The sequence below is a fragment of the Papio anubis genome, chromosome 8 (genome assembly GCF_008728515.1).
Source record: "Papio anubis isolate 15944 chromosome 8, Panubis1.0, whole genome shotgun sequence".
Lineage (NCBI taxonomy): Eukaryota > Metazoa > Chordata > Mammalia > Primates > Cercopithecidae > Papio > Papio anubis.
Genome location: NC_044983.1, coordinates 21,406,060 through 21,418,929, shown reverse-complemented (window position 1 = coordinate 21,418,929; position 12,870 = coordinate 21,406,060).

The following is a 12,870-nucleotide window of genomic DNA, read 5'->3' as shown; positions in this document are numbered from 1 at the left end:
GGCCAGGCTGGTCTCGAACTCCTGGCCTCAGGTGATCTGCCCACCTCGGCCTCCTAAAGTGCTGGGATTACAGGCATGAGCCACCGCGCCCAGTCTAGGATTATCTTAATCCTGTGGCCAGTAGCCAGGTACCAAAGTCAGGGGTTAAATAAATTAGATGTACCTTATCAGTGGGAGAAGCAGGCTGGGTGTGAGCTACAGAATTTTACCCAAAACTGGAAGTATAATTGAAAGATTATGAAAGGATTGAATCCAGGGCACATGGGGTTGCAAACGGCGAATCACAAGGTCAGGAGATCAAGATGATCCTGGCTAACACGGTGAAACCCCGTCTCTACTAAAAATACAAAAAAATTAGCAGGGCGTGGTGGTGGGCGCCTGTAGTCGCAGCTACTCAGGAGGCTGAGGCAGGAGAATGGCGTGAACCCAGGAGGCGGAGCTTGCAGTGAGCGGAGATCATCACACCACTGCACTGGAGCCTGGACGACAGAGCGAGATTCCGTTTCAAAAATAATAATAATAATAATAATAATAATAATAATAATAATTCGCCAGGCATGGTAGCGCATGCCTGTAGTCCCAGCTACTTTGGAGGCTGAGGTGGGAGGATCATTTTTGCCTGGGAGGTTGAGGCTGCAGTGAGCTGTGGTTGTGCCACTGTACTCCAGCCTAGGTGACAGAGTGAGACCCTGTCTCTCACACAGACACACACACACACACACAATGTAAATGCAACAATATTTTATTAAAACACAAGAAAATGTGAATCTACAGATTAAAATGGTGTTCTAGAAAATAAACATATAAATAAAAGGTTGATCCAGATTACGGTAAAAATATTTTATCTGAGGATTAAAAAAATGAATTTTGATTTAGGCAAAATTCAAAAGAAAAAAATTAAGTGGCTGACAGATTTTTCCTAGCAACTCATCTGCTGGAAAACAACGGAACAGTATCTGTAGAATTTTACATGGAAAATGTTAAGACTGGAAAATCCTGTAAACTGTGATGGCAACAGAAAGATATTCTCAAACCTGCAGTCACATTCTGCCAAGAGAAATGGAGTGATGCTGGCCTGTCAGGTGGAGACGCCAGGCCATACTGGCAGACACTGTGTGGGGACAGCCTGCCACGTGTACCGCATAGCTTAACTCAAAAGACGTCTTGCAAAATCCACAGATAACTGACTTTTTTTTTTTCTCTAGTGAGCTCTTCAATCTCTTCCAGCATAGATCGCCCAGACTAGCCTCTTTGATAACCTCCAGCTAATCATTAGAAAAATCACCCTGTCTAGGCTGGCACCTTTTTCTTCTTTATCAGTCCTCGCATTGGTTTGTTTGTTCGTTCGTTTAGGTCTTTGTCCCTTGGTAAGAATCTAATGGCTGTCTCCTTGGTGTGCTTGTGAACTAGTTACCCAGCTAACGAAATATTTCTGAGTTATGCTTTGACATTCACGGTCCTTCCCCGAAAGCCACTGGAAGACATGGTCCCGACAATCAAGAGACGAATTCAGATATATGATTCACAAGCTGGGATGTCCTGGGAGAAGACGGCTTGTGCTAAGTCATTTACTTAAAACATTCAATTAACTTAAATAATCAGAGTAACAAAATGGTATACAAATATTATAAATCTTGAAAGGAGGGCTATAGAATGTAATAACAAAAGCAATTTCTTTTTTTTTTTTTTTTTTTTTTTTTTTTGAGACAGCGTCTCGCTCTGTCGCCCAGGCTGGAGTGCAGTGGCCGGATCTCAGCTCACGGCAAGCTCCGCCTCCCGGGTTCACACCATTCTCCTGCCTCAGCCTCCCGAGTAGGTGGGACTACAGGCGGCTGCCACCTCACCCGGCTCGTTTTTTGTATTTTTTAGTAGAGACGGGGTTTCGCCGTGTTAGCCAGGATGGTCTCGATCTCGTGACCTCGTGATCCACCCATCTCAGCCTCCCAAAGTGCTGGGATTACAGGCGTGAGCCACCGCGCCCGGCAGCAATTTCTTTATTGCCATAAATTGGGACAGGAACCCCGGAGTACATTCCAAAGTGTTGGGGGTAGGAGCAGAGGCATATAACTGTGGCAAAGTCAGTAAATGCTATGTTTTCCAAATAATTGCCAGAAGTTAGGGAAGTTGGTTAAGAAAGAAACACTGCCCATATAGAAAAATATAACTGGGGAGGGAGAGGAAGCCAGAAAAAAAAAAAAAATCAGTGATAGAAGTAACACCAAAGTGTTTTAAGGAAACCAGAGGTGGGATAATTCAATTATATTACAAACATTAAAATGGATTAAAAATAGGCTGGGCGTGGTAGCTTATGCCTGTAATCCCAGCACTTTGGGAGGCCAAGGTGGGTGGATCACTTGAGGTCAGGAGTTTGAGACCAACCTGGCCAACATGGCAAAACCCCGGGTGTGGTGGTGTACTTCTGTAATCCCAGCTACTGGGGAGACTGAGGCATGAGAATCACTTGAACCCAAGAGACGGAGTTTGTAGTGAGCCGAGATTGCGCCACTGCACACTCCACCCTGGAGAGAGAGACTCCATCTCAAAAAAAAAAAAAAAAAAAAAGGTTCAAAAAGCGAAACATTGTTATATGTTCTTTACCCAACTCACACTTAGAACAACTCGATGCAAATTCATTTAAGGATCCAAATAGAGTGATCAAAACACCACACAGGGCTAAATAGAGAATCACAGAGGAACCACATTCACTTCAGGACAAGTCAAGGCTTTGTATCCATGCCTCTAGTGTTTACCTTTTTTTAAAGCGGTACTAACAAAAGCAAATTGACATAAAAACCGGAAAGTTCAGACATTTGAGGAGATCAACTTCTCACTGTTTGCAGAATATTTGTGTTTTTGGTGGGTTGTTGTGTTCGTTCATTTGTTTGTTTGCTTTTGAGACAAAGTCTCCCTCTGTCACCCAGCCTGGAGTGTAGTGACATGATCATAGCTCACTGTAACCTGGACTCCTGGGCTCAAGCCATCCTCCTGCCTCTGGTACCCAGAACTACAGACGCACGCCAGCACACCCGACTAATTTTTGTATTTTTTTGTAGAGACGGAGGTCACACTATGTTGCCCAGGCTGGTCTTGAACTCCTGGCTCAAGCCATCCTCCTGCCTCAGCCTCCCAAAGTGCCGGGATTACAGGCATGAGACACCGCACCTGACCTTTGATTTTTTCTTTTTTAACCTAAAAAATCCAAGAAAATCAACTAAGAAACTTTTTTTTTTTTTTTTTTTTGAGACGGAATCTCACTCTGTCGCCCAGGCTGGAGTGTAGTGGCCGGATCTCAGCTCACTGCAAGTTCCGCCTCCTGGGTTTACGCCATTCTCCTGCCTCAGCCTCCTGAGTAGCTGGGACTACAGGCGCCCACCACCTCGCCCAGCTAATTTTTTGTATTTTTTTTAGTAGAGACGGGGTTTCACCGTGTTAGCCAGGATGGTCTCGATCTCCTGACCTCGTGATCCGCCCGTCTTAGCCTCCCAAAGTGCTGGGATTACAGGCTTGAGCCACCGTGCCCAGCCAAAAATCAACTGAGAAACTCTTACAAGCCAGAGCTGTTTTCAGAAGTGAAGAGCATTCTGGAGCCAAGGCAGTGGGAGTGATTAAAGGGCAGAGAAAGGCAGAGATGGTGGAGAAGGAGCCAGAACTAGAGAGGGAAAGTGGGAGAGAGGGGAGGGTGCGGAGGTGCAGGGGCTGGTGGGAGAGGGGAATGAGTCATCTTCCCTGGTTCCCGCTCTACCTGATTAGCCTCTGTGTGTGCCACCCCAGCCAGGAGAGTCCCCACCACACTCCCCAAATCTCTGACACTTTTGTTGCCCCTCAGTTCCAAGGAGACCTCAACCTCTCCAGAGTTCTAGCCTCTTCTTAAAGGGCCAGAGTCATGGGAACCCAGATGGGGTGAGGGGGTCTCCTGTGAAGGTCTCCTTACAATGAAATGACTTTGCAGAAATTTGGACACTACCTCCCAATGCAGATTTATGGCCCGGCATGGCGGCTCATGCCTGTAATCCCAACACTTTGGGAGGCCAAGGCAGGGAGATTACCTGAGGTCAGGAGTTTGAGAGTAGCCTGGTCAACGCAGTGAAACCCTGTCTCTACTAAAAATACAAATTAACCAGGCATGTTGGTGGGTGCCTGTAATTCCAGCTGCTTGGGAGGTTGAGGCAAGAGAATCACTTGAACCCAGGAGGCGGAGGTTGCAGTGAGCCGAGATCACGCCAATGCCCTCCAGCCTGGGCAACAGAGCGAGACTCAGTCTCAAAAAGTAAAATAAAATAAAATAAAATAATTTGAAAAAAAAATCCAGACTTATTTTCCCTAGCTCAAAAGGCAACCTCACATCAGAGCCTGTCTGTGGCCCCACTGGGGTCCAAGGGGATGGAGGAAAAATAGATACTAAAAATGAATATTAAGCCTTTGTAACAGCATAAGAAGTACCTATGTTTAAAAGTTCAAAGGTTATGAAAAAAAAAAAGGACACAAAATTGATCTCATTTACTAAACAAAAGGCAACAGAGGCTGGGCGCAGCGTCTCACACCTGTAATCCCAGAACTTTGGGAGTCGGAGGCAGGCAGATAACTTGAGGCCAGGAGTTCAAGACCAGCCTGGCCAACATGGTGAAACCCCATGTTTACTAAGAATACAAAAACTAACCAGGCGTTATGGTAGGCATCTGTAATCCCAGCTACTCAGAGGCTGAGGCAGGAGAATTGCTTGAACCCGGGAGGCGGAGTCTGCAGTGAGCTGAGCTTGAGCCACTGCACTCCAGCCTGGGTGACAGAGCCAGACTCCATCTCAAGGAAGAAAAAAAAAAAAAAAAAAAGGCAATAGAAAAGACAGTGAAGGAAAATATACTGAAATGTGGGCAGTGGTTGTCTCTGAGTGCTATGATTATCAGTTGTTTCCTCTTTAGACTCCTGCTCTTTTCACATAAAATTGTCTGTAATGTATGTATCCAAATGTATATCTCTGTAGTGTATGTATAATATAGGCATGCGAGGCCAGGCGCGGTGGCTCATGCCTGTAATCCCAGCACTTAAGGAGGCCAAGTCAGGTAGATCATGAGGTCAGGAGATTGAGACCATCCTGGCTAACACGGTGAAACCCCATGTCTACTAAAAATACAAAAAATTAGCCAGGCGTGGTGGCAGGCGCCTGTAGTCCCAGCTACTCAGGAGGCTGAGGCAGGAGAATGGCATGAACCCAGCAGGCAGAGCTTGCAGTGAGCTGAGATCGCGCCACTGCACTCCAGCCTGGGTGACAGAGCAAGACTCCATCTCAAAAAAAAAAAAAAAAAAAAAAAAAATATATATATATATATATATATATATATATATATATATATATAGGCATGCAATTTTCATAAGCTATAGGATATACCTATTTTTTATTCTTCCCAAATCATTCAAAGTAGCACTACTTGCAAATTTGGCAAAATTTTGAAAATGTATTAACTAAGCAAACATTTTTTAAAATGACTCTCCCTTAATTGCAAAGTGCACTGATTTCCAGCCCTCCCCAGTGCAGTCCCATTGGGCAGGACATGGCGTCACTAAAGTCACTAGAGCAGTGTCCGCCCAGCCCAGGTCCTGGGGAGGGCTGGGGTCAGTATCCTCATTAATTGGGCTTCTACTGTGCACCTGGCACTTTACATCCATTACCCCATACAATCCCCATGGAAATCCCTCCAAGTAGGTGTTATTACCCCAGTTTACAGACATAAAAATTGGGTCCCAGCATTCAGTAAATGGCCCAATATTAACGTGCTACTAAACAGCAATACTGTGCTTCCAACCGAGGTGAACATCCCAAAGCTCGTGCTCCATTCCAGTGATTTCCAACAGTTATTAGCTGTGGAACCCTCTGCTCAAACAAATACTACCCTGGTGAATTAGCTTGCCAGGGCTGCCATACCAAAGTAGCACAGGCTGGATGGCTTAAACAACAGAAATATATTTTCGCACTGTTCTAGAGACTGGAAGTCCATGATCAAGATGTCAGCAGGGTTGGGTTTCCTCTGAGGCCTCTCTCCCTGGCTGGCAGATGGCTGACCACTTGCTGCCTCTTCACGTGGTGGTCCTTCTGTGCACCGTGCACCCCTGATGTCTCTCTGTGTCCAATTTTCCTCTTCTTTTTTTTTTCTTTTTTGAGACAGAGTCTTGCTCTCTCTCCCAGGCCAAAGTGCAATGGCGCAGTCTCAGCTCACTGCAACCTCTGCCTTCTGGGCTCAAGCGATTCTCGTGCCTCAGCCTCCTGAGTAGCTGGGATTATAGGCATGCACAATGTCCAGCAAATTATTATTATTTTTTTAGACAGAGTCTTGCTGTCAGCCAGGCTAGAGTGCAGTGGCATGATCTCGGCTTACTGCAACCTCCACCTCTTGGGTTCAAGCGATTCTCCTGCCTCAGCCTCCCGAGTAGCTAGGACTACAGGCGCCTGCCACCATGCCTGGCTAATTTTTTTTTTTTTTTTAGTAGAAATGGGTTTTCACCATGTTAGCCAGGAAGGTCTCGATCTCCTGACCTTGTGATCCACCTGCCTCAGCCTCCCAAAGTGCTGGGATTACAGGCGTGAGCCACCATGCCTGACCCCCAAATCTCCTCTTCTTATATGGACACCAGTCTTACTGGATTAGGGCCCACCCTAACAACCTTATTTTAACCCAATCACCATTTTAAAGACCTGATCTCCAAATGCAGTCACATTTCAGAGTGGAGGAGGACTGGGGGGTGGTTAGGGCTACAATGTGTGAATGTAGAGGGGTCACGATTTAGCCCATAACACCTGGACTTTAATGTTTAAATGGGGTCTGTTCTGGTGGAAGCTGGGCTGAGGGGCTTGGAGTCTAACTTTCCAATTCCCTCCCTTCAACTTCCTAAAAAGCCTCTTTACGGCCTTGAGAGGGAAATATTAGGAAATCACTAGTTTTTATGGCTTTGGAAAAACAGAAAATATTCAAGGAAACTCAGTAAACTAAAACACCACACGAGTCATTTCTGTGAAAATACAGATGGGGCCATCAGCTAATTTAATATGAATGCCGACACAGTTCATTTGATGTTTTCCTCAACTCACCCAGAATTTCTCTGTGTTGGCCAGAATTACCTCTGAATTATTTTCCTCACCAACTTCTGCAATTAAAAGGATAAGGCCAGGTGCAGTAGCTCACACCTGTAATCCCAGCACTTTGGGAGGCTGAGGCGGGTGGATCTCTTGAACTCAGGAATTTAAGAAAAGCCTGGGCAACAGAGCAAGAACCTATCTCTACAAAAAATACCAAAGATTAGCCAGGTGAGGTGGCACACGCTTGTGGTCCCAGCTACTCAGGAGGTTGAGGTGGGAGGATCACTTGGGTCCAGGAGGTCGAGGCTGCAGTGAGCCATGATTGCACCACTGCACTCCAGCCTGGGCAACAGAGTGAAGCCTGTCTCAAAAAAAATAAACAAATAAATAAAAGGATAAATACTCCTCCAGGAGACAGTAAGCTTTACCCTTATGTATTTATAGTTGAAGATAAAATATTGACTATTTTGGTGGCATAACTAGCATATTTGACACCAGGGGAACTGATCATTTTTAAACATCTTCCTCCTCCAAACAACAGAGTTATTTTTGGCAATAATTACATAGTAATACGTAATAATCAGCACTGTCTTGATTTGTTCTTTATCTGAACAACAATGAACACTTTGAAAAGAATAAATTTCCATTTAAAGATATTCAAATTTGGTAAAATATTTCACTCATGAACTAAAATTTTCACTTACCGGCCGGGCGTGGTGGCTCAAGCCTGTAATCCCAGCACTTTGGGAGGCCGAGACGGGTGGATCACGAGGTCAGGAGATTGAGACCATCCTGGCTAACACGGTGAAACCCCGTCTCTACTAAAAAATACAAAAAACTAGCCGGGCGCGGTGGCGGGTGCCTGTAGTCCTAGCTACTCGGGAGGCTGAGGCAGGAGAATGGCGGGAACCCGGGAGGCGGAGCTTGCAGCGAGCTGAGACCCGGCCATTGCACTCCAGCCTGGGCGGCAGAGCGAGACTCCGTCTCAAAAAAAAAAAAAAAAAAAAAAAAAAAAAAAATTTCACTTACCAAATAAAAGTGTACCACATGGTTTGTTCTTTTCCACAGTTTTATTATTTATTTATTTATTTGAGATAGATAGGGTCTTGCTCTGTTGCCCAGGCTGAAGTGCATTGGCACAATCATGGCTCACTGCAGCCTCAACCTCCCAGGCCCAAATGACCCTCCCACCTCAGCCTCCTGAGTAGCTGGGACCACAGGTGTGTGCCACCATGCCTGCTTAATTTTTTAATTTTTGTAGAGATGGGGTCTTCCTATGTTGCTTACGTCAGTTTTGAACTCCTGGACTCAAGTAATCCACCCGCCGCAGCATCCCAAAGTGCTGGGATTACAGGCATGAGCCACCGCGCCCAGCCCACTGTTTTAAATGTTAAACACAAGCAAAACTCCAAGTGGCCATAGACAATGACATAATTACAGTAACTCATGCTCTATGTCTTTGGTCTTTACAATTACTACACTGTCCTGGCTTATTTTGAAGCTACTGTTTAAACCCAGGAATACATATTATCATAAGGGTTGAAGACAAGCTGCAACCACAAATGAGCTCTAGTGATTCCAAACCGTTAAGAACCTACCTGCAAACTGAGCATGTGAGGCAGCCGCCGGTATCATTGTGAGTTCTCTGAATGAACTTCCAAGTACAAGGGTTAGTAAAGCCCAGGTGATAGGAATGTGCCCACTGAAGCTCAGATAACCACAATAGTTATTTGGAACTTAGACCACTAAATCACCCACATTGTTTAGAACTGTCAGCACACGGTGATAGTGAAAAACAGACTGGGTTCTCTTCTTGTTTTTCTCTCATCTGCAGACAATGCCTCCCTCTGTGCCTGCCCCTGGAACAGAGGGCTCCCACTGCCTGGTTCTCAGCACAACTCAATGATGGCCATTCTCAGTTTCCATTACCTTATAGGTTCGGGTTTCCTTTTTCCTCCCCAGCCCCTTTTGGTTTTCTTTTCTGGCTCCTCCTCTCCTACTCAACCTCTAAAAGCTGGAATGCCTCGGGTTCCATCCTAGCCTGACCTTCAAGTTTATTCCTCCTCAAGTTCTCACCATCTCAATATATGGCACCAGCGCCCACCCACTCTTTCAAGCCCACAGTGTATTAATCACCCTTTATTTCTCCCTTCCCACCCTACCTTAAGCCTTCGGGAACCTGTGGGTTCTGGCTCCAGTGTATACCTGGGAACTGGCCGCTGCTGACACCCTAATCCTATTGCTCTCTACTTAGGCAGACCTTCTTTTATGGGCTGATGTCTCCCCACGCCCCAAAAAATCGTATGGTGTGGCTGGGCGTGGTAACTCAACGCCTGTAATCCCAGCACTTTGAGAGGCAGTGGCAGGCGGATCAGGAGGTCAAGAGATCGAGACCATCCTGGCCAACACGGTGAAACCCCTTCTCTACTAAAAATACAAAAATTAGCCAGGCGTGGTGGTGGGCGCCTGTAGTCCCAGCTACTCAGGAGGCTGAGGCAGGAGAATCACTTGAACCCAGGAGGCGGAACTTGTAGTGAGCTGAGATCCGGCCACTGCACTCCAGCCTGGCGACAGAGAGAGACTGTCTCAAAGAAAAAAAAAAAAAATCATATGGTGAAGTCCTAACCCCCAGCACCTCAGAATGTGACTGTATTTGGAGATATGGGCTTTAAAGAGGTAATGAAGTTAACATTAGGTCATTAGGGTGGCCCTTAATCCAATATGACTGTTGTCCTTACAAGAAGAGGAGATTAGCACACAGACTCTCATAGGAGGGAGCCCACGTGAAGACACAGGGAGAAGGCGGCCACCCACAAGCCAATAAGAGGCCTGAGAAGGAATCAACCCTGCCAGCACCTTGACCTTGGACTGCCAGCCTCCAGGGCTGCGAAAGAGTGCATTTCAGTTAAGCACCCAGTCTGCCGGATTGTATTAAGGCAGCCAGACCTGACTAAGGCACTCTCCTCACCACTCTTCCCGCTTCCCACTCTGAAAACTGCCTTTTTCCCTCTTGAGAATTGATTGTTCATGCACCTTACTGGCCCCTTATCCCCTTTGAGGTTTTCTATTTCTTTTAGATTTGTAGGACTTTGTCAATTATGAGTTGAAACTGTTTCCTTCTGGTTTTAGGCTCACATTTTCACCTTTTAAAAAATTATGTCTGGGCTGGGCACAGTGGCTCACGCCTGTAATCTCAGTACTTTGAGAGGCTGAGGGGAGCAAATTGTTTGAGGTCAGGTGAGGCAGTTCTGCAGTCATTTATACCCATTTTAAATTATATGCAAATCAAGGGGCAGGTTATGCAGACATTTCTAGAAAAAGGGCTGTAACTTCCAGGTCATTGGGTTGTTGCCATGGAAAGAGGTGGTAAATTTGGGTGTCAGCATGGCAGTGGTAAACTGACATGGCACACTGGTGAACATGTCGTATGAAAAGCTGCTTCCACCTCGTCCCTGTTTTAGCTAATCCTCAACTTAGTCCAGTGCCTAAACCCCGCCTCTGGAGTCCAGTCCCACTTCCTACCTCAGATACAGTCCCTTTTTTGATCCTTTTATTTAAAATATTTGTATGAACTTAAGTATATCCCTTGCAAATAGCTCAGGATTGAATCGTATTATTTTTTTTAAACCTAAAATCATCTGTATTTATTCTATTCTATTTTATTTTGAGGTGGAGTCTCACTCTGTTGCCCAGGCCGGAGTGCAGTGGCAAGATCTCAGCTCACCACAACCTCCGCCTCCAGGTTCAAGTGATTCTCCTGCCTTAGCCTCCCGAGTAACTGGGATTACAGATGTGCATCACCATGCCTGCTTGTCTTGCATTTTTAGTAGACATAGGGTTTCGCTATGTTGGCCAGACTGGTCTCAAACTCTTGACCTCAGGTGATCCACCCGACACTGCCTCCCAAAGTGCTGGGATTACAGGCATGAGCCACCACTTTCAATCTCGACCAACGCCTGTCTTTATCTGGCAGCCCCACCTGTTTACACTCGTTGTGATTACTGACATATTTTTATTACCTTTTACTGGCTCATTTAGAACTTTCTGTTAAGAGTTTCTGTATTTGTTTCAAAATTTTCCTGTCTTCTATTGTACTGTTATTCTTATTGCCCTTTTATACCCACAAGTGGTTTGGAAGTTATTCATTCAATATCTTTTAGTGTTATTCACTTTTAAAATAAGCACGGCATTATTGGCAGAAAATTGTGTCCTCCACTATTTTTTTTTTTTGAGATAACTGACTCTTGTTCAGGTTGGATATCAATGGTAATCAGGAGCCATAGTTTTGATCTTTGCCTATTATCTTTAGCCTTCCTGCGGAGACGATAATGCATTACCCACGCTTTGTGAAATTAGATCTCTCGGAAATTCTGGTTGTTCGGACTTTGACCTCAACTTCGATGACCTTTATTCCCCTTAGTGTTGATTTTCACTCATCACCAGCAGTCCTCCAGCTTTATTTCACTTCTTCAAGATTGCCTTGGCTATTTTTCGTTCTTTGCCTTTCTATATAATTTTAGAATTGCCTTTGTCTGTCCTTCCTTCCTTCCTTCCTTCCTCCTTTCCTTCCTTCCTTCCTCCTTTCCTTCCTTCCTTCCTCCTTTCCTTCCTTCCTTCTTTCCTTCCTTTCTTTCCTTCAATCTCGGCTCACTGCAACCTCTGGCTCTGAGTTCAAGTCATTCTCCCACCTCAGCCTCCCGAGTAGTTGGGATTACAGGCACAAGCCACCACGCCCAGCTAATTTTGTATTTTTAATAGAGACGGGGTTTCACCATGTTGACCAGTCTGGTCTCGAACTCCTGACCTCAAGTGATCCGCCCACCTCAGCCTCCCAAAGTGCTGGGGTTACAAATGTGTGAGCCACCGCGCCCGGCCTAGAGTTGCTTTTTAATTTGCACATACACACACGTGCACACATGCACAAAATCTGCTGGCATTCTGACTGGGTTTTCATTGACCGTATAAATTTTGGAAGAATGGATGGACATCTTTAACTTTTTTTTTCTTTATAATATTTTATAGTTTTCAGTGTAGGGCAGTGGTTTTTAACTAGGGGTGATTTTGCTCCCATCCTCCCCGTCCCCCAGGGCAGTATCTGGAGTCATTTTTGGCTGTTATGCTAGGGGATGGACAGTGCTAATGGAATCTTGTGCATAGAGGCAAGGATGCTTCTGAACATCCCAAAATGTACAAGTCCCGTAACAAATAATTATAGGCTCAAAATATCAATAGCACCAAGGTTGAGAAGCCATGGTAAAGGGTATTAAACTTTTTCCTTAGAATTCAATATATTGGGCGCTAGCATAGATCATTTCTTTTAAATTTTTATACTTTTGTATATAGAACTATACTAAATGCTTAAAATATTGAGCTTGTGTCCAGTGACCATGCTAAAATACATTTTTCATTCAAGCAGTTTCTCTATAGGTTCCTTGGATTAGTACATACACAATTGTATCACCTGTGAATAAAGACGGCTTTACTACTTTTGTGAACCTGCTTCTTCAGGAAGTGCTATGCGGCCAATAGCTGGCTCTTTTCTGTACAGTTGAAGGGCCTGCTGCAAAATACAATCCAAACGTTATCTACGGGGTGCAGACCAGCAAAACAACAAAACAATCTTAATCCTTTCTTTGGTTTCCCTAAAAATGGGGAGATTCTGAGGCACAGCCTTACCCAGTATCTCCTGGGAGGCAATTTTCTTTTTTCTTTTTTTTTTTTTTTGAGATGGGATCTCACTCTTTTGCCCAGGCAGATATGCAGTGGTGCGATCTCAGCTCACTGCAACCTCCACCTCCCGGGTT